Source organism: Schistocerca piceifrons, chromosome 1 (genome assembly GCF_021461385.2).
Source record: "Schistocerca piceifrons isolate TAMUIC-IGC-003096 chromosome 1, iqSchPice1.1, whole genome shotgun sequence".
NCBI classification, from domain to species: Eukaryota; Metazoa; Arthropoda; class Insecta; order Orthoptera; family Acrididae; genus Schistocerca; species Schistocerca piceifrons.
Window position 1 is genome coordinate 42390121 of NC_060138.1, and position 23188 is coordinate 42413308.

The window sequence follows — 23188 nt, forward strand, 5'->3', positions numbered from 1 at the left end:
TTCACAGTAGCGACATCTATGTAGGATATAGGCAAACATATTTCTGTAGCTACTGTGCTTCAGCAGCCAGTTGCAAAAATGACTGTGAGGACGATGTGGCCTATTGTACACCTTATTTTCGATCTATGTGACGATGCCATTACGGCCTTATCACTTTAGGACATGGTGTAGAAAAGGTACGTTTTCCCGTATTTTATCTGAACATTTCCCTGGTTTATGATAGTATATTGTAATACGTAATGCTGTTTAGTGTTGAAAGACATACTGCTCACTAGGTGTATATATTTTTATATTGTAGATCTGAGGATGGTCATTACTGACTGAAACCGGTCATCGTCAAAAGAATTGATATTGTGATCAAAGAGTGGAATAAAAAACTTTTGACAGTATTGGATCACTGTTCATATACGTGACTATGTCGGAGCTGGTGAATCACACTTAAGTGCCTTGCAGAGGGTTCATCGTGCCACCTTCACAATAATTCTCTGTTATTCCAATCTCGAACAGTGCGCAGAAAAAACGAACACCCGTGTCTTTTCGTGTGATCTCTGATTTCCCTTGTTTTATTACGATGATAGTTTCTCCCTATGTAGGGCGGCGTCAGCAAAACTGTTGTGTTGGCAGAAGAGCCAACACCGTGTTACTAGAGGAGGCCGAAATGCACGCATTTTAGCTCACGCAGGCTGGCGTGAGGAGGGAAGGACTATACTGACGTGAGGTCTGGAACATGACAAGGAATTAGAATTCAGAAAGCGGACGTAATTACTTTGATACTTAACTTTAATCCATTAATGATGAACGTCGCTCTTGACGGTACATGATTCACAATATTATCTGTTCAGAATACTTATAGTAACTGAATATGGCGCCTTGCTAAGTCGTAGCAAATGACGTAGCTGAAGGCTATGCTTAACTGTCGTCTCTGCAAATGAGAACGTATTTTGTCAGTGAACCATCGCTAGCAAAGTCGACTGTACAACTGGGGCGAGTGCTAGGGAGTCTCTCTAGACTAGACCTGCCGTGTGGCGGCGCTCGGTCTGCAATCACTGATAGTGGCGACACGCGGGTCCGACGTATACTAACGGACCGCGTCCGATTTAAAGGCTACCACCTAGCAAGTGTGGTGTCTGGCGGTGACACCACAAAAACATTTTCGCATTCGCAGGAGAAAGTTGGTGATTGAAATGTCGTGAGAAGATCCGCCGCAACGAAAAACGCATTTGTTTTAATGATGTCCACCCCAAATCCTGTATCATGTCAGTGACAATCTCTCCTGTTTCTCGATAATACAGAACATACTGCTCTTCTTTGAACTTTCTTGATGAGCTCCGTTAATAGAATCTAGTAAAGATCCCATCCCGCAGCAGTACTCCGAAAGAGGACGGACAAGCGTAGTGTAGGCAGTCTCTTTAGTAGATCTGTTGCATGTTCTAAGTGTTCTACCAACAAAACGCAGTCTTTGGTTCACCTTCCCCACAACATTTCTTGTGCGTTCTTTTCAACTTAAGCTGTTCGTAATAAAGCTATGAAAGAAGCAGTAAAAAGGGAAAAATGGCAATAATATAGTGTTACCGATAAAAAAGGGGACGACAGTAAAAAAGTCGAAAGAAATCATTGTCTACATGTAGAGTACAAAATAAGGATAGGAAAAAGAAAAGATCCAATTCGTGCAGCATTAATAAGCGTTTGCAAGCAACTAAATCTTATTCTCCGAAACAATGATCGAAAATAATGCAGAATTTGTTGATCTTCCTTGGTGCAAATCACAGCGTCTTTTGTACAGACATGTTTAAGTAGTTTTCCTGTCAACGCTGGGATTATTTTCTTTCTTCAAATTCTCCCTTTTTACACATACCTTCAAGATTAGTTCGGAACTCCCTTTATTGTTTTCTAAAGACGCTGGTCAATCAAGTGAAGTGCAAAAAGTGTTTAACGGCTGACTAAGAACTCTAGCTTTTGGGCACATTCCTGCGTAGAATTAAAGCATAAACAATGGCAAAACTGGAGAAGAAAGAAGAACCATATGTAATATCTAGGGACTAAGGGATGATGAAAATTAAAGACATACTAATACCGCAATAAGTTAGTTCAGACTCAACAGACAGGGACTAGAAATTTATGGAAAATCCTTTACAGAAAGCGTGACATGTTGTTGGGGCATGTGCTGATTTAAGGAAAGCGGGGAGGAAGGTGGGAGAAATTACGGAAGACACTGTACGTAGCAATCATTACAGAACGAGTTTTTTGGTGTAGAAAGGAAAGAACATGGAATGTTACAGAAAAAGGAATACAGAACTACATTAATACTGTCGAAATAAAAAAAATCTCACATAAATCGTAAATAAAGCGAGAAAAGTGTTTCAGATTCCTTATAAGTATTACTGTACAAAGTCCACGGAATAAGAGAACTAAAAATTTCCAGTGTTAACTTATTCACCTAGAAAGAAAGAATTCCACATGGAGAGCTGATTTTGTGATAGAAGTCCGAAAGTACTTGAGAAACTTCATTGTACTAAGGCTATTTTTTCTAAGTATCCGATCCGTTGAAAAATCAAAACCGCAGTGAAAATCCGATGAAGGTTTGTTCAGATGTTTGGCTCAGTGCCTCAGGTCTGCCAGTCGATTGCACTGCGTCCACTTTTCAGTTTTAAGCGCACAGCGAGCACGCAACGATGCTTGGAACAACAGTGTCCCCCGCCAGATGTGAAGCGCCTGCTGAGGGGCTCCGCCTGATTGCATGCAGCCCGCGTAACGTAACTGTCGTGCATCTCCTTCACCACGACAATGCTCGGCCGCACATTACAGGTGCAACGACGACGCGACTGCAGCGTTTACGATGGGAAGTGTTTGATGACCCACAATACAGCCCTCACTAATCTTCAACTATTCGTTGGACAGCATCGTGGCACACACAGCGAGTTGTACACCAGCGTAGGGAATTGGCAGAAATCACAGACGGCTGCCTTCTATGACGAGAGTATAGGAAAATTGGCACCACGGTGCCACAAATAAAAGGGCAGTGACTGTGCAGAGAAATAGCTGGCACGTGTAGCTAAGAGTTACAAATGAAGATTTCCATTTTGCATCCTATCGGACGTTGGAAAAGAAATAGTCCTCCTATGTTTACACATTTGTACTTCCTCTTTATTAAACAATCGATTTCGGTCACTTTAGGACTATCTAGAGATTGTGTACGAGGTAATTAGCTGAATGTCACACGTACATTTGTTTTAAGAATGTAAATCATTCCATGATACTGTTAGTACCAAACCTGACTGGAAATGGTTCAAATGGCTCTGAGCACTATGGGGCTTAACTTCTGAGGCCATCAGTCCCCTAGAACTTAGAACTACTTAAACCGAACAAATCTAACCTAAGGACATCACACAGCCGGCCGATGGTGGCCGAGCGGTTCTAGGCGCTACAGTCTGGAACCGCGCAACCGCTATGGTCGCAGGTTAGAAACCTGCCTCGGGCATGGATGTGTGTGATGTCCTTAGGTTAGTTAGGTTTAAGTAGTTCTAAGTTCTAGGGGACTGATGACCTCAGTTGTTAGGTCCAATAGTGCTCAGAGCCATTTGACATCACACACATCCATGCCCGAGGCAGGATTCGAACCTGCGACCATAGCGATCGCTCGGTTCCAGACTGTAGCGCCTAGAACGGCTCTGCCACCCTGGCCGGCCCTGACAGAATTACGCAGACGTTCTGTGTGACGCAGATTTACTGTTATAGTGTTCCTTTTTTTACACGCAGTTACGAAACAAAATGTCGTTGAAATACCAGAGAATCGTTAAGAAAATGTTGACCAATAAATGGGAAAAATCGCAGGATCGGTTTGGCATCTCAAACTACAATAGCACAGGGAATGGTATGGACGATAACTCCTCGGGCGTCTGGACTCGCATTCGGGAGGACGACGCTTCAATAACGGGTCGACCATCCTCATTAACTTTCCCGTGATTTTCGTAAATTACGTAAGGCAAACGCGGGGATGGTTCCTTCCTCAAACCGATCTTGGTCTCTGTCTCTAATGACCTCGTTGTCGACGGGACTTTAATCACTGATCTTCTTTCCTTGGGCGTCAGTGAGTCCGAAGATAGCAGAGACTGCATGCAGAGTATACAAGACTATCATAGTAGATTTGCAGATCACACAAAATTTGCGCCATCATGCGTCTGCTGTATTTGTAGTGCCACGGAATTGCTAACATTCAGTGAAAGAAGTTTCCATATGAAATTTTTTATATAAGCTGAAAATCATCGTAAACTGTCCGGAAACGATAGTTTAACAACAGAAAAGTGCAGCTGTGTAAACATACAATGAATTTCTCAATTACTATAAAGTTGTAAACGACCGCATGCACATCATATCAATGACGAAAGGATTTTGTCATAGAATAAGCCGTGCGTCACACATTAAATGTGCGATTGCACTTTTCATAAAAACCAGTCGCCGTTCGACTAGCGAGAAGCAAAGATTTCGGAGTCGCGAGTGGAACCTGATATTCGGCGAGCGCCTCTTCTGGTGCTTGCAACGTCCGTTGCTCTTGGCATGAAGGACATATTCTTCGATGAAGGGCGCAGCTCATTGTAATTCAGAAGCCAGGGGGCTCGCGGAATGCCGCTAACTGGTAGAGGCTGGAGGTGGAGGTAGAGGCAGGCACAGCAAGGCGACTGCCGAACACGCGTGTGGCGGATAAACGCAGGCCAGCGGTCAGGTTTTGCAGTGGAGAGCCCTTTTTTTTTTTTTTTGTACGAAACTGCGTGAACAGACATACAGTTACCATCCACAGATATTTTTTTCTGCAAGCGTTCCACTCTTGATGCGCTTAACGGATAACCGTAATAACGATTATTTTGCGACCTGTGTTTCTCGATATGTAAATTTTGCAATAAGATGAAGTCGGATGGCATGGTCGGCTATATTACACCGACACCTAGGTTCTACCCTTGCAATGTGTAGCGTGGGATACTTTGTGTACCACTGCACTCGCGAACAGTTGGCGGGAAGAATGGCTACCTGTATACCTCCGAGTGGGGTCCAATCTGACTGACTTTGCCTTCATGGTCTTCTAGCGATATATACATAGGAGGAAGCAACACATTTGTTGACTCAGTTAGGAACGTACGCTCTCATAACTTAAACAATAAACTACACCACGATGCAGAACGCCTACTACAGGAGTGGACTGATCATCTCTGTGACACTTTCGTGCTTACTAAGTGTCCCTGTAACGAGACGCTCTGCTCTTCTTTGGATATTATCTATTTCCTACGTCTGTCGTACATGATTCATATCTCATACGAGCAGTCATCAAATATTGCTCGAAAGAGTGTTTTGTGAGCTACTTCCTTTGCTGATGGACTACATTTTCTGAGACCTCTTCCAATGAATCTCAGTCTGTCATCCACCTTAATATCAATTAGCCTTCTTAGCCTTATGTGCCCATTCCATTTCAAATCGCTCCGTACGCACACTCTTAAACATTTTATGGGATGGTTCTGCGACTGTGTAATCATACATCAAAGTCCCTTTCTGTCTGTGTATTCTCAATGTGGTGTCACCGCCAGACACCACACTTGCTAGGTGGTAGCCTTTAAATCGGCCGCGGTCCGCTAGTATACGTCGGACCCGCGTGTCGCCACTATCAATGATTGCAGACCGAGCGCCGCCACACGGCAGGTCTAGAGAGACTTCCTAGCACTCGCCCCAGTTGTACAGCCGACTTTGCTAGCGATGGTTCACTGACAAAATACGCTCTCATTTGCCGAGACGATAGTTAGCATAGCCTTCAGCTACATCATTTGCTACGACCTAGCAAGGCGCCATTATCCTTTGCTATTTATCTTGTGATGCATGTACCGTCAGACCGATGTTCACCAATTATGGATTAAAGTTAAGTATTCCAGGAGCTACGTACTTTATTTGCTAGTCTCCATTACTTGTCCTGTTCCAGACCTCACGCCATCCTGCGTGTGCTTAAACGCGTGCCTTTCGGCTTCCTCTATTGTAGGTTGGCGCTCTGGCCAATCCACAACACTCAATACGCCTCATTTGTTTATGCTGATGGTCAGTTGCCACTCCCTGCACCAAGCGTCGATCCTGTGCAGATTTCCCTAGACTTCACTACAATTTTCTAGCGTTGCGACTTCTCTGTATACAACACCATCACACGCGAGAAGCCTTGTCGAACACAGGACATTATCTACCACGTTATTTATGTTGTTGTTGTGGTCTTCAGTCCAAAGACTGGTTTGATGCGGCTCTGCATGCTACCCTATCCTGTGCAAGCCTCTTCATTTTGGAGTAACTACTGCAACATACATCCTTCTTAATCTGCTTACTGCATTTCATCTCTTGGTCTCCTTTTCCACAAATTTCTCTTCTCCCTAGTTCTCTTCGGCAACTCCTCATTTGTTATGTGATCTAACCTTCTAATCTTCAGCATTCTTCTACAGCAACGCATTTCAAGTGCTTCTATTCTCTTCTCGTCTAAACTGCTTATTGTCCATTTAACAGTTCCATGCTTGGCTTCACTCCCTACAAATAGTTTCAGAAAGTACTTCCTAACACTTAAATCTATACTCGATGTTAACAATATTAGCTTATTCAGAAACACTTTTCTTCCCCTTTGCCAGCCTGCATTTTATATCTACCCTACTTTGACCATCGTCAGTTATTTTGCTTCCCAAATAGCAAAACCCATCTACTACTTGAAGTGTCTCACACACAGTGTGAAAATAAAGGTCCTATAGCGCTCCCCTAGGGCACGCCCGGAGTCACTTTACGTCTAAAGACTTCTCTTCGTTCAGAATGACATGCTGTGTTCTGTTTGCTTAAAGCTCTTCAGCCCAATCACTCAGTTAGTCTTATATTTCATACGCTCGTGTTTTGTTCAGTAGGGGCAGTGCGAAATTGCATCGAGCGCCTTCGGTAAGTCAAGGAACAGGTTTTCGATTCGGACTGCTTTCCTTTCCTACGCTTCGCAACGATAAGATTAGAGAGCGCGAGTGAAACCCAGTACTGGGACGTAGTCTAACACCAGTGCAGTGGCTGAACTCAACGTGTCCTCACAAAGCACCAGACACCAGAGAAACAACTAGACAACATTTGCAGAAAGGTTTGGTTCTTAAGGTAGAACACTGGTACCATTCCAGCTCTCCTCCACTTTGCTGGCAATTACTGGAGATGAAAGTGCATTCTGTCACGAGGATTCGAACAGGCTATCTTCGACGAGAGCTCAACCGCATTCCCGGCCGTCAGTGCTTTCGGCTACAGTGGCTGGAGGTAATCCAGTATAACATCAGTAAAAGCACTTTGATACAAAATGTGAAAAATATACTATCTGACGATAAAGGAAAAATGGTGTAGTTAACTGAACGGTAGTTTCTCAATGTAACCGCAGTAATTCGTAACTGCGAAATATGTCCAGCGAACGGCCGTTCTTCGATCTTGAACGATGTTCTCACGCTGTGATCATTTAAATCGAAACCCGTCAGATCAACGGCAGCGTACGAGGCGTTTATTCGATTGGTTGGTTGTTTTTTTTGGGGGGGGCGGGGGGGGGGGGGAAGGAGCGAGATCATCGGTCCCATCGGACTACGGGAGGATGGGGAAGGAAGTCGGCCAAGCCCTTTCAAAGGAACGATCCTGGCATTTTCATGAGTCGATTTAGGGAAATCACGAAAAACCTAAATCAGGATGGCCGGACGCAGGTTTGAATCGTCGCCCTCCCGAATGCGAGTCCAGTGTGGTAACCACTGCGCCATCTCGCTCGGTCCGTTTATTGGAGACGAGTCTCGGACGACAGGCGAAGATTTGTAGGAGAAATGAATGAAGACGTGTGTGGAATCAAATGGTTCTTTCACTGAAGGTGTAAACTACCAAATGATGTAGGAACCATCTTACAACTGCCGTTGTTCGCAAATCCTCTATCGCTTTAACAGTTAACACCCTCGCTGTCTGTTCACCAAGGAGCCCGAAGTTCTGTCCCATCTCGTGACAAAGATGAAAAACACAGTCCGCTTGCGCTAATCTACACTCATACAGCTACTTTACAACGTCTCCGTGAATTACGAACTGGAGTGGTAGACAGAGATGCTATAGTAAACTGCGGCGTAGAAGGAACGAACATAGCGACTGTAATAATTGAATAATGTTGATAATGGAAGAGTAAATGCTGAAAAATGGCAATAATGGACGGCAAACAGTCCACACTTCCTTTTTTCGAGAGTTACGCAATGTTCATTTCAAAAGAAAAGGTGTGCGTTATGAACCAATTTGAAAAGAAACAGTCATTACCTCTCATCTAGAGAGAACGTCACGTCCCCTCGAGAGAGAGTAATAACAAGAATATTACGAGATGTCCTGTCCTAGCTCGCGATAACCCGTAGTTCCCTCACCACGAGAATTTCAGTTACCGGCTCACTTGAGTTAGCAAATCTGCGCTTGTGTCGTGCGACATTACTACCTCTGTAAAAACGAATTTATTCGGCATCGGCAGGATTAACATCTAAAATCTGCCTTTGCGAACACTAAAGCAATACTAAAATATTGGCAGACGTAACAAAAATAATTGTTCAACGTTATGTTGATAGAGCCTTTGTGTGTCCTGTCATACAAACAGGACGGTCATTCTCTCTCTCCCACAAGACGTCAAAAAGTGTGGACATCATACAAGCAGTGTAATTCGTGAGACCGTTGAGCAAGTGGACTAACACCTGTCAACACCCTCACCATACGGAAGGAAAATAACATACATCATTAGAATATAGCGGAGACAGTTACTGAGCTACAGCAATACGTAACTTTCTGTGGTTACCAGAGTACCGAGACATTGAATAGAATAAATACGAAGCCCACCTCGGAAAGTATGCAGCACCACAACGCGCGCTCGGTTATTCGCAATATCAGTGCATCCGGCCACGTACCTCAACTTGGAGGGAGGGTGTACAAAGAGTGAAAAGGAGACTGGGGAGAGACACTTTGCCAGTGCAGCCGCCAATACTGCGATGTGTGACATGCTCCCATCACACTACGATCTATGATTAACATGAGGGAAGCGATACCTAATGTCCATGAAAATGACGTTCTGCCTTCGCAGCAGTTACTGCAGTTACCTTCACAGAATAGGCGAAGAACACTTTTGGCGACACCGTCTCTCAGTGGCCGCTTCAATTTGCACACACAACGGCCTGATTGGTTAACTTCAATGCTAATTAACTGGAAAACGGATCAACATATCCAATTTTTTCTTAACAGATATTTTTTCAGGACAATTTGCCCTGTAACACTCTTACAAACTTTTCATACTGTTTCCGGCCACCGTGTATATAGGCTGTTCTCACTGGGAGTTGCCAGGCGCTTTTTTTCTGGTGTTTCGGCAGATATTTGCGATTTAGTTTTTGAAATGTGTAGACGTAGTCAGCCCAGACAAACACTGCTCAAAACGTCTTTCAACATGGCGCCCAGTTTCGACAAAAAGCGTCGGTTTGCTTCCCGTTACAAGAAAAATGATTTTTAAAATGGAATTTTACGTGCCCATTCGACGGAGCAGTCCTTGATTAGTGTACATCGCTATTCGTTCTACCGATGTGTATTGACAGGCACAGTAAAACACGAACAACAGTCAGTGCTCCAGCAGCGAATGACCAGCGCTGCTGCGTCGCGGCTGCAGTCAGCACGGGGGTCTGTGCGGCGATGCCGCTGCTCGAGCACTGGCTGTTCTTCCAGTTCCACTGTAATACACTTCGGTAAAACGAATATTTCACTGCACTAATTTGGAACCACTCTGTCGAATGGACACGTAAAATTCCGCTTTAAAAACCATTCAATATTTTTCGTCCATCCAGACGAGCAGTATTTGTTTGGGCTGACTACAGCTACACACGAAATTGCAGACATCTGCCACAGGCTTATATACTGTAGCAGAAGCCTGTGTCTGGGAAACTGGCTTGAGTGCAGCTGGAGTGCAGCCTTCCTTCGCCATGGCACTAGGAGCAGGAGGTGGTGTATCGTTCCAGCTGCCTTTTACCCCCTGGAATGATCCCCAGTAATCATTTGATAACAGACTGAGTGGACTTTGGGCTGTCCTGGAGGGACTCTTCTAAGAAGAATCTCTGCATCTACCCAGGACTGAACCCAGACCCTCCAGGGATGGAATTTGGTGCTCCACCCGCTACATCACCTCATATATATAAAAACAACGTATACAAATTTGTACCGTTATTAAAGAACATAAGACGAAAGATTTTTGTTGCTTGACACTAATACCACATTAGCACCGTTTCCCCATTAGGGGTATTTGAATGATGAATTGCTGGACTTTGGTTAAGCCAATGTTCACAGTCGTTATGACTGCTTTGCATTGAAAATGGAATATTCTTACTGCTATGCAGGACAATTGTTTATGACTGCTAGTAGTCTCCGCATCCCTGGATAAGCAATTATACTATGCTATGTTTATCTTATGCAGTGTTTCCATAACCCCCCCCCCCCCCCCACACACACACACACTGAAGTTTACAGGCTATTGATGGCTGATTACACTCTAAACGAGCTAACTGACGTGAATCTCATTTATGGGGGGCACAATGCAACAGCCGAGCAGCAAGGCTACCAGGGAGAGGATTACCAAATCATGTTACATTTCAAAAACTTGATGGCCACTTCAGGATCATTAGACCAGACCGATGGGAAGCTGCTAGACCTCGCAGTGTGCAAATTGTTCAGTCTGGGTATGCTGTCTTACAGTGAACTGAAAACAACCACAGCACTAATCACCTATTCCATAATCAAGGAACTAAATACCTCTATCGTCAGTCTGTCGAACCTCCTGCAAGAGATGGGCATGCATTCACTCAAGTATCAGAACGTAGAAGTCCTATCAGCTGATGACTTTACCCAGAGTGTGGACTTCTGCTAACAATATCTGCAACAACTGTAAAAATTCCTAACTTCCATATGTCTCATTTGTTTACTAACATACTCCCTTCCCAAGGAATGGAATATTCCTCAGTGACGATATCCTAGTCTGGGAGTTAGAAAATTTAAAGACAACTCGTGTGTTCCACAATCAACCAAGATTTACCATAAATGTGGTGGCTGCTGTTTTTGGCTATGGTGGCTGATTGTACTGCTTTTCTTTCTGCTCAGAGGGGAAAACTGCCGTATCTTTCTCCATCCAGTATTAGCTTATGTGTTGGAGAACGTCATGTTAGCAGTCAGGTAACAATTACAGTTCAGGCATGATGGGGCCCCACCACAGTCTACCATCGGCATGAGAGAATATTTGAACTATATTTTCCCCAGTTGCTGGATTTGGAAGGGCCGCCAGACTTTCCCAGCCTCATTCTATGGAGTGGGGGGAGATAAAGCGTTTCATGTATGTGACAACAATAAACACTCCGAAAGAGATGGTTGAAAGTTTGGCTGAAGCTGCAGCCGTTATTGATGAAATACCTGGATGATGTGAGCATGTTAGGCAATCATTAGCATGCTGATGCCAGATGTGCATTAATATAAACAGATGACGTTTTCAGGAACAACTCTAAAACAATTTACATCACACAACAATTCCAACAGCACCTGTGAACATTACTAGCCCTAGCATCAGAAGCTACATGGACCTCTAGCAGAAGATATGGTGCACTTGTGACAGTTTTGACACTTGAATCTGTTTATCTCAACATTCTAAAGTTTCGCATATGTAGCCCTGTTAGACTCTATCTGTTATCTGTCTGATATATAAAGCAGGGTCTATGTACGTCCAGAATCTCTTACCAAATCCCTGGATCGATTTCAACCAAATTTGGAACAGAAACAGCAGACCTCATGAGTATCCAACTCAACCTGCTTTGCTGGGCAACCTACATGTTAGGGGCAAGAACTGGTTTTTCCAGGTCCTGACATGTAGGCTGCCCTGCATGATAGGCTTGTTGAAGTAATATCAGTCTGAGTTATCTAGCTGCTTTGCTTAGTGGCTTGTATGTACCATTGGGGCTACATGTACTGATGAGTGTAGTTGGGGAGAACTTGAGATGGAGAGAGGAGGGTGTGGACAGAGTGAGGGGAAGGAGGAAATTGCCAGAGAGGGGGGTGGGGAGGATTCATGAGGCAGGTGGAAAGTGTAGAGGGGTACTTGGCAGGTGGAAATGGAAGAGGGTGAGCTGAAGGTAGAAAGAGAGAGTGGGAGGAGGATGAGGCAGTGGGAGGGGCTGTGTAAGATACGGTCAGAGAGAGGGGGTGGAGGAAATGGACAGAGAGAGGAGGAGGAGATAGACAGAGGGAGAGAGAGAGAGAGAGAGAGAGAGAGAGAGAGTGGGGAAGGAAAGACAGACAGAGACTGAAGGTTCATTCCGGCTACTGTCGCAAGTGGCCTTCAATAAAAGGGCATATCTGCTAGCACTCGCACACTTTTTACCATCAGATGTGCCACCCAAGTAATATGGTGGTGGCTGCACGGATTTACATCAAAAGGCAAAACGGAAGATATTGAATTATCGTCTGCTGCTGAAAAACGTCTCAGTAATAAAAAAGTAGCACCTGTTGAGATGCGCATTTGTTCTACTTTTCGAGTAACGGATTTTTCTCTTTCTGTGCGGCATCTGAATGATCTGTGGCGAGCAGCAGCGAGGACTCCGCAGCAGCACTGCAGCGGCCGGCCGGGTGTGCTACGTGGCTGTCCCCGTCACGGCCGCGCCGGGCCGGGCCCGCGCAAAACGCCGCGACGCGTCGAGCGGCGGTGAAAGTGGTGCGGAAGGAGGAGCGGCCGGGCCGGGCCCCGTAGCACGTTCCGTTCCCTGACGCCGGCCTCTGCTTTCGCCAGCGCAGCGCTCGTAACGCGCCTCTTACGCGTCTGCCGAGGGCGACGTGCGACGTGCGTCGCCTGGCGACGACGCTCGCTGCGGCATTGTGTAACGACGTGACGAGCGTCGGTCCCTGCCGCCCACGTGTCCGCCGGCAAGGGTCGACGGCTACGCTGTTGTAAAGCAGGCACTCACTTTAAGCACCGTGCCTAACATAGCCCGGTCGTCGAGGTGACAGCTGTGGAAGGGAACACTCATGTGACAAAAGTCGGGGGATAGCGACGTGCACGTACACTGACGGCCGTAGTATCGCGTACCAAGTTGTAAAAGGCCAGCGCATTGCAGGAGTTGTCATCTGTACTCAGGTGATTCACATGAAAAGGTTTCCGACGTGATTACGGCCGCACGACGGGTACCTGAACGCGGAATCGTAGTTGCAGCTAGACTCATGGGACATTCCATTTCGGAAATCGTTAGGGAATTCAATGTTCAGAGATCAGCAGCGTCAAATGTGTGCCGAGAATACCACATTTGAGGTATCACCTCTCACCGCGGACAACGTAATGGCACACGGCCTTCACTTAACGAACGAGACAGTGACGTTTTAGTAAAGTTGTCAGTGCTAACAGACAAGCAACACTGCGTCAAATTACCGCAGAAATCAATTTGGGATGTGCGACGAACGTATCCGTTAGGACAATGCGGCGACATCTGGCATTAATGGGCTGCGGCAACAGACGACCGACGTGGGTTCCTTTGCTAACAGCACGACATCGCCTGCGGCGCTTCTCGTGGGCTCTTGACCGTATCGATTGGACTCTTAGGTGGCTGGTAAACCGTGGCCCGGTCAGATGAGTCCCGATTTCAGTTGCAAAGAGCTGATGGCATACTACGAGTGTGGGGCAGAAGTCGTGGATCCAGGTTGTCAACAAGACACTGTGCAAGCTGGTGGTGACTCCGTAATGGTGTGAGTTGTATTTACATGGAATGGACTGGGTCCTTTGAATGTTCGGTTACATGGAGACCATTTTCAGCTATTCATGGACGCCATGTTCCCAAACAACGATGGAATTTTTATGACTGAAAATGTGCCGCGTCATAATTGTTCGCGTTTGATCTGAAAAACATTTTGGACAATTCGTGCGAATGGTTTCCTCAACCAGTTCGCCAGACATGAATCTCACAGAACGTTTATGGGACATAATCGAGAGGTCAGTTGGTGTACAAAATCCTTCATCTGCAACACTTTCGCAATTTTGGACGACTATAGAGACAACGGCTCAATATTTCTGCAGTAGACTTCCAACGACTCACTGAACCCATGTGACGTCGAGATGCCGCAGTACGCCGGGAAAAAGGAGGTCCGACACGATATTTGCAGGTATCCTACGACTTTTGTCACCTCAATATATTATGCAAAATACTTACGCCGTTTGTAGCAGAAATGACAAGGCAGTGTGACATGTCTCTAGCCTGCCACGACATTATTCAGCCTGCAGCACTGAACGGAAACTTGGATGATAAACAGTAGAGACAAGAAGAGAATAGAAGCTTTTGAAATGTGGTGTAACGGAAGAGCATTGTAGATTAGATGAGCAGATCGAATAAATAATGAGGAGGTGCTGCATCGAAGTGGTGCATTTGAAATTTGTGGCATAACTTGGGTAAAAGAAAGGATCGATTGATAGGACACATACTGAGGCATGGTGAAATTGTCAATTTGTTAATGGAGGGAAGTGTGGAGAATAGAAAATGTAGAGGGAGACCAAGGCCTGTATACAGTAGGCAGATTTAAATCGATGTTTGTTGCAGTGGTGTATGTAGAGGTGAACAGACTTGCAGAGACTGACGCCGGGCTGCCTCACGCCACTCAACACTGTCAGCGGGCTGGAGACCCAAGAGTTTCGGAGCTGTAGTATGGTCCAGGAAAGTCTACATTCACCTCCCGAAAGGTTCTTTCGAACTCCATTTGGAGACTGGACTCAAAGAAAAAAATAAATAAATAAATAAATAAATTCCGGGGTACTATTAACAAATAAAAACTGCGGCAGGATAGTTGACAGTAGTGCACCGCTCGTGTGAAAATCGGAAGTAGCAAATTATTTGGATTTGTGAAGCTTCCATACCGTCTGCAACACCTCTAATACTCTTGCAGACACATACACAAATCACAGCACATTGGACTCGCTTTCGGGAGAACGACGGTTCAAACCCACGTCCGGTCATCCTCAGTTAGGTTTTCCGTAATTTCCCTAAATAGCTTCACGCAAATGCCGGGATGGTACCTTTGAAAGGGCACGGCCGATTTCCTCCTCCATCCTTCCCTAATTCGAGCTCGTTCTCCGTCTCTAATGACCTATTTGTCGTCGGGACGTTAAACACTATTCTCGTCCTCCACAAACTACAGGCGTGACTCGGCTAAAGTTGACGCAGTCGTACACGTCCCAGTCACATTAACGTGACCATCTGTCAGAAGCCTGAAGCACCACCTTTTGCAGCCCGGACGTGCAGGAAGAAAGACGTAGAGGTTCTGGAAGATCTCGACAGAGATGTGGAGGCGTTACCACTTGTACTAGGTTTCTCGGTTGAGGATGCACGGCGCGAACAGCAAGATCAAGGTGGTCCCACAGGTTCTCGACTATGTTTAAGTCAGGGATTTTGTTGGTCAGGAGAGTACTGTAAACACATCCTAGTGTTCTTCAAACCACGCACGTGCACTGCGAGCTGTGTAACACTTTGCATTGTCCTGTTGATAGATGTCATCGTGTCGACGAAAAACAAACGGCACGTAGTAATGGACATGGTGACCAAGGACAGATGTATACTTGTGTTGATCCACAGTGCCAGGAAAACATTCTCAACTGTAACGTCCCCTCCTCGGGCCTGGACCGTGACGACGGTCGTTGCAGGGCCATGTACGCCAACGACCATCTGCCCGACGGAGCACGCAACGCCATCCATCTGGAAAGGCCACCTGTCGCTACTCGGGGGACGTCCAGGTGCGCTACTGGCCAGTAGAGATGGGCAAACTCGTTCATCCTTGGGAACTAGTTCACTGCTGATCGTTCTTTTTTGGGAACCGTTCATTTTTACTCGTTCACCGTTCATTTGTGCTTGGTATGGTTCTTATGAAAAACTGAAAACTAGTAGTGTAGGTGACTGAAGGATGGAGGGCACCAAGGGGGGGCACTTGCCTCGCCCCTGCAGTATAGAGTTTTTATTCATTACAGAATTCTTACACACTTTTAGAAGTAATTTCTGTGATTCTGCAGAACCTCTCGTTTAGCCAACTGTAGCGTTCTGTGGCTGATCGCAGGGAAATAATACAGGGTGGTGCACCGAAAACCGGCCCCCAAGTACAGACTGCTCGCCAACTACGGACGTGTGTTGCCCGTTACGAGCAGATACAACAAATAGACAAACATGCAATAATTAGGCAGTGAAGAAATAACAAGCTAATACAAGCAACAATTGCGAAACAATCGATGACGATGTGTAGAGAGCTGGAGAAGAGAACATGAACATCTCACGCGACGCGCATCGGCTATAGCTCATGTAGTCTTGTAAACCTGTTGGTGGTTGTTTCCCAACTTCATAGACCACAAGCGTCTTGTATAAAATTCTTCGTTTCGACTTCCACTACATAGCTATGCTACGTTGTAAATAATAATCGTTTACACCCTATATATACTTCACGTTGTCTCTGAGTTCGAGGCGAAGTAGAGACCTTATGGAAGCATAAAATAAAATGTGGTTTTTTCATCATAGTTGCGTCACATGCTTAGTAAAAATTAGGTTTTTATGTTGCACTATTAAAGTTAATGCAGCAATAATAATAATAATAATAATAATAATAATTAAGTTCGCAGTAGTAAAGTTTTTGGTTTGAAAGCTCCTTCAGAACAAATGTTTTTGACATAATAAGTAAATACGATTTTATGGCAATCTTTGTCTTTTCAAATGGAGAGGCACCGCTTTTCCTACTGAGCCAAAATGAACCACAACCCACTTTTTTTTTTTCAACGAAACCAAACTAACAGGTAATGCAAATTGGAAACAACCGAACATAACAATAGTAGCTCAGCTGGCTCTGAGCACTACGGGACTTAACATCTATGGTCATCAGTTCCCAAGAACTTAGAACTACTTAAACCTAACCAACCTAAGGACATCACACAACACCCAGTCATCACAAGGCAGAGAAAATCCCTGATCCCGCTGGGAATCGAACCCGGGAACCCGGGCGCGGGAAGCGAGAACGCTACCGCACGACCACGAGCTGCGGACATATAAAAATAGTAAGAGCCTTCCTAAATGTAATATTTTGTAAATGAAACATACACGAAAATCGCTTTATATGAATTTTCTTACACTAAAAATTAAGCAAATTATTGAAAGTTAGTTCCTAAATCAAATCGATGAAACCAAAAAATATATGAGTTACAAAAAAAAAAAAAAAAAAAATGGTTCAAATGGCTCTGAGCACTATGGGACTTAACATCTGAGGTCATCAGGCCCCTAGAACTTAGAACTACTTAAAAAAAAAAAAAAAACTTGCCTTGCTATAAGTATGTCTTCTGCTGTTCATCGATATAATGAAGTGAGCTGATATGCCCTTTTGTTACCTGAAAAGACGTACCTATCACATGCAACGTAATTTTTATGTAATTTACGTAACTATAAAATACTTTTTGATTACCGGTCGTGGACGCTGAATAGCCAGAGCCAAGTGCAGGAACAGTTTGGAACACATGTAAAATGGACGAGCGCAGTGAACGAAACGAACAACTGGATACTGAACTAACTAGGAGCAGTGGGCAGTGGAACTGAGACCGGTGGTCATGCGAAGAACGACGAGTGCGGCCGAGGGAATCCTACTCTGAGACGAGCACGCGACCGAGGCTGGAACGAGAACTGCCGAAGTGACCGCTGCGACCGAAGTGAGCTATGAACCGATCGTTCCTCGTTCTCGCGAACTATAAGTAGATCGCCGCGACCGAAGTGAACTATGAACCGATCGTTCCTTGGAATTCGTTCCTCGATCCTTTCGTTCACCTTGGTGAACCGTTCCTTTGCACCCGTTCGTTCGCGAACTACCCATCTCTGCTGGCCAGCAAACTTCAGCCTTCGCCACGGACGAACAGCAGTCAGCGTGGTTGCATGAACCAGGTGCTTGTTGCAGAGGACCACACGCAGCACGCTCGTCGAGGAGACACTGCTGGCAGCCCCTTGGATCATCTGGGAGGTCAGTTGCTCTGTTGCTGCACGTCCATCCGTCCGCGTACGCCTCTGCAGCCGTCGTTCACCCCTGTCTGTCACCTGTGGCCCCTTCGTACGCTATAGTTGCCTCGGCGCTGGTTTTACATGGCACAATTTCGCCACGAACGGTATACTTTAACCACGGCGGCACGGGAACGCTTTACAAACTTCGCCGTTTCGGAAATTCTTCCACCCTTGGCCCGAAAGACAATGATCGTGCCCGCTTGGACGTCGTATAAATTCATCCGTTTCCGCATTACGGTAACGACTGCACTGTTTTCCGCGTCCCTCCCCCCTCCGAGACGCTTTATACCGTCCGTTGCCAGTGCTGCCACCTGCCGCCTATGAGTGGTTACAGCACGCTGACGTCGAGCATGCGCGGTAGCGGCATTAACGTCACTATACGATGTATGTGTCCCATGCTCCTGATGTAAAGACATTTTCTGTCTAATCTCAGACGTGAAATAGGTATGACGATAAAATAGGAATAATTAGAGCTTACGCAAAGGCTTAACGGCAGCTGTACTTGCCGCCTTCGTTAGCGAGTGCAGAAGCAGTGGGAGGCAAAAGGATCGTGTGTGCTAAAGTGCAGGTGTGTCGCAGGGGAGTGTCGTAGGACCGTTGCTATTCACAATATATATAAATTACCTTGTGGAAGTTCACTGAGACTTTTTGCGGATGATGCTGTAGTATATCGAGAGGTTGTAACAATGGAAAATTTTACTGAAATGCAGGAGGATCTGCAATGAATTGACGCATAGTGCAGCGAATGGCAATTGAATCTCAGTGTAGACAAGTGTAATGTGCTGCGAATATATAGAAAGAAAGATCCCTTATCATTTAGCTACAATATAGCAGGTAAGCAACTGGAAGCAGTTAATTCCATAAATTATTTGGGAGTACGCGTTCCGAGTGATTTAAAATGGAATGATCACATACAGTTGATCGTCGGTAAAGCAGATGCCAGACTGAGATTCATTGGAAGAATCCTAAGGAAATGCAATCCAAAATGGTTCAAATGGCTCTGAGCACTATGCGACTTAACTTCTGAGGTCATCAGTCGCCTAGAACTTAGAACTAATTAAACCTAACTTAAGGATATCACACACATCCATGCCCGAGGCAGGATTCGAACGTGCGACCGTAGCGGTCACGCGGTTCCAGACTGAAGCGCCTAGAACCGCACGGCCACACCGCCGGCCGAAAACAAAGGAAGTAGGTTACAGTACACTTGTTCGCCCACTGCTTGGATATTGCTCAGCAGTGTGGGATCCGTACCAGATAGGATTGATAGAAGAGATAGAGAAGATCAAACGGAGAGCAGCGCGCTTCGTTACAGGATCATTTAGTAATCGCGAAAGCGTTACGGAGATGATAAACTCCAGTGGAAGAGTCTGCAAGAGAGACGCTCAGTAGCTCGGTACGGCCTTTTGTTAAAGTTTCGAGAACATACCCTCAGCGAGGAGTCAACCACTATCTTGCTCCCCCCTACGTATGTCTCACGAAGAGACCATGAGGATAAAATCAGAGAGATTAGAGCCCACACAGAGGCATACCGACAATATTTCTTTCCACGAACAATACGAGACTGGAGCAGAAGGGAGAACCGGTAGAGGTACTCAAGGTACCCTCCGCCACACACCGTCAGGTGGCTTGCGGAGTATGGATGTAGATGTAGATGTAGAATTATAGCAGTACATCATGAGCTCTCTGTCACAGACTATAATATAGCGCACGTAGTATCAAGAGGATGTGGATGTAGATGAATGTGTCACTATTTCTTTCACCAGTCTACCCCTCATTCAGTGGCTTAAATACGACGGTGTGCTGTAAAGTAATACCTCGAAGATTTTTTATTTTGTTGTCGATGTTGGTTGAGATATTACATGTCATATATATTACTCGGTGGACGTTTCCTCTTCGCTGACGCAAACGAAACCCTGTGTCTAATTGTAACGTATAACATGGCTGTGTGTAACGTAACTACGTCAGCAACTCAGAAACAGTGTGTTGTAATCGCGTTTCTAACCGCAGAAAACGTGTCTCCAATTGATATCCATAGGTGAATGAAAGTTGGGTGTGTCAGTCATGTGCGACGTTTGGTTGTTCTTGCTCGTAATGAAGGAAACGGTGGTACTAACCTCAACGTGTGTGACAGAGTCCGGAGCGGCGGCCGCGTAGTGCAACCGACGAGAATCATCGGAATCGGATTGATGATCTCATCAGAGAAAACCGTCGGATAGCCGGCCGGTGTGGCCGTGCGGTTCTAGGCGCTTGAGTCTGGAACCGCGCGACCGCTACGGTCGCAAGTTCGAATCCTGTCTCGGGCATGGGTGTATGTGATGTCCTCAGGTTAGTTAGGTTTAAGTAGTTCTAAGTTCTAGGGGACTAATGACCACAGATGTTAAGTCCCATAGTGCTCAGAGCCATTTGAACCATTTTGAAAACCGTCGGATAAGACACACACAGCTCTCAGGTAGGTGTGGAACATCACGAGAGCGTGTACAGATCATCACTGCAGAACTGCGGTACACAAAACTGCGTGCACGGTGGGTGCCTCGAACGCTCAGGCCCGGCGTGAAGCAGAGGAGAGGAGAGTGGCCATCTGTCAACAATTTCTTTTGCGTTTTGAGCGCGTGGGTCACGGGTCACTTTAAGACATTGTTACAGGTGATGAAAGCTGGGTTCACCATTCTGAACCAGAAACTGGAGAGTATCAATGGAGTTCCGCCACACAGGGCCAACGACACCAAAAATGCTGAAGATCGTGCCATCAGCAGGCAAAGTCATGTTCAAGGTGTGGTGCAGTTCAAATTCTTGCCTAAAGTCACCGCCATAAACTCTGCACGGCAGTGCGAGACCCTCAGAAAACTGAAGGCACGAATTCGAAGAATCGGCCCACACACGGAGTGCTCTCTCGTTCAGCGTGTCGATGCCGGACCACACAAACGCGCCGCGACATCTGCCTCAGTCCGACTCTTTGGGTGCACCCTCATCGATCATCCTCCAGACAGTCCCAACTTGGCCTATTTGCATCTTTTCCAAGACTTAAAGAACGCCCTCGACGACTTCACTTCGATAGTGCGAGCAAAGGTGAAGTTTTGGGTCCTTCAAAAAAATAGAACATTCTACAAGGACGGTATTAACAAACTGGCCTCTCGTTAGGAGAAACGTGTTCGTTGCCATGGTGACTATGTTAAGAAATAAATGTATAGACGTGAAGAACAAAGAACGAATGTTAATAAAGTTTGTTTTATTTAAAGAGCTTCAAGTGTTTTCACATTAAAAATTCGAAAGCATTATTTTTCAGTACACACACACTCGTAGTTTCTCTCTAGTTCGCCTTAGCTACGGGAAGTAAGAGACAGCATTAGTTTTTTTGTTTCTGTTCATATTTCATGTCATTACAATAGCCAAATCACGGAAATTGTTAGACATCAGTGAGCTTTTGCAATACTGTTAGAATACTAATTAAAGCAGATCTAAGATTAGCTAGAAAAAGTTCTTAGCCTTGAGTCATCAGTCTTCTGACTGGTTTGATGCGGCCCGCCACGAATTCCTCTCCTCTGCCAATCTCATAATAGCGTTGTACAGCTCCCTCTGGTACCATGGAAGCCATTACCTCATGTCTTAACAGATGTCCTATCACCCTGTCCCTTCTCCTTGTCAGTATTTTCCACACATTCTTTTCCTCTCCGATTCTGCACAGAACCTCCTCATTCTTTATCTTATCAGTCCATCTACTTTTCAACATTCGCCTGTAGCATCACATCTCATTTGCTTCGATTCTCTTTTTTTTCTGTTTTCCCACAGTCCATATTTGACTACCACACAATGATGTGCTCCAGATGTACAGCCCCAGAAAATTCTTCATAAAATTAAGGCCTATATTTGATACTAATAGTCTTCTATTGGCTAGGAATGCCCTTTTTGCCAGTGCTAGTCTCCTTTTGATGTGTTCATTGCTCCGACCGTCATTGGTTATTTTGCTGCCTAGGTACTAGAGTTCCTTAACTTCATCTATTTCGTCGTCCGCCCCTGTTAGCTGAGTGGTCAGCATGATGGAATGTCATACCTAACGGCCCGGGTTCGATTCCCGGCTGGGTCGGAGATTTCCTCCGCTCAGGGACTGGGTGTTGTGTTGTCCTTATCACCATCATTTCATCCCCATCGACACGCAAGTCGTCAAAGTGGCGTCAACTCGAAAGACCTGCACCAGGCGAACGGTCTACCCGACGGGAGGCCCTAGCCACACGGCATTTCCATTTATCTATTTCGTGACCATCAAGAAATAGTACACTGAAATATAATTGTAGAGGAATATTTCGGCAGAAAGCAAAACGCCTCCCGAAGTTACATGCGCATGTACTTATTTCAGTAACAGCAACTTTTGTATATTTTTAACCGGCTGTCTCTTGTCATTCTACACTATGTACTTACTGTGCCGGCACTGACGAGAAATCAGATTATCTTACAGTTTGTTTGAACCGACAGAAAGAGAACACAAATTTAGAAAACATCGTTGTCGTGAAACACAACTAGCTCTTTGCTCACACCAAGTATTGAATGCTATTGTCAAGGGATTTCAATTAGGTTAAGCATTTATAGATTTCCAGAAGGCTTTTGACACCGCACCTCACAAGCTGCTTGTAATTAGATTGCGTGTTCGTGGAATATCGTCTCAATTATGCGACTGGATTCATTATTTCCTGGCAGATTCGTTGTAACAAACGGTAAGTTATCCAGTAAAACAGGATTTCTGGCGTTCCCCAAGGTAGTGTTATAGGCCCTCTGCTGTTATAAAAGATTTAGGAGACAATCTGAGCAGCTGTCTTAGGTTGCTTGCAAAGGATGCTGTCGTTTATCGTATAGTAAAGTCATAAAGAGATCAAAACAAATCACAAAACGATTTAGAAAAGATATGTGTATGGTGCGAAAATTGGCAATTGATCCTAAATAATGAAAAGTGTGAGGTCATCCGCATGAGTGGTAAAAGAATGCGCTAAACTTAAAATCAATCAAATGTAAAGGCCGTAAACTCAACTAAATAACTAGGAATTACAATAACGAACAACTTAAATTGGAAAGAACAGACAGAAAATGTTGCGAGGAAGGCGAAG

General features: G+C 45.3%; 1 protein-coding gene across 1 annotated transcript in view; it reads right to left on the minus strand.

Annotated features, from left to right (window-relative positions):
• Window positions 1-23188, minus strand: part of LOC124794985 — a 161329-nt gene that overhangs the window by 54310 nt on the left and 83831 nt on the right. The window lies entirely within an intron of this gene.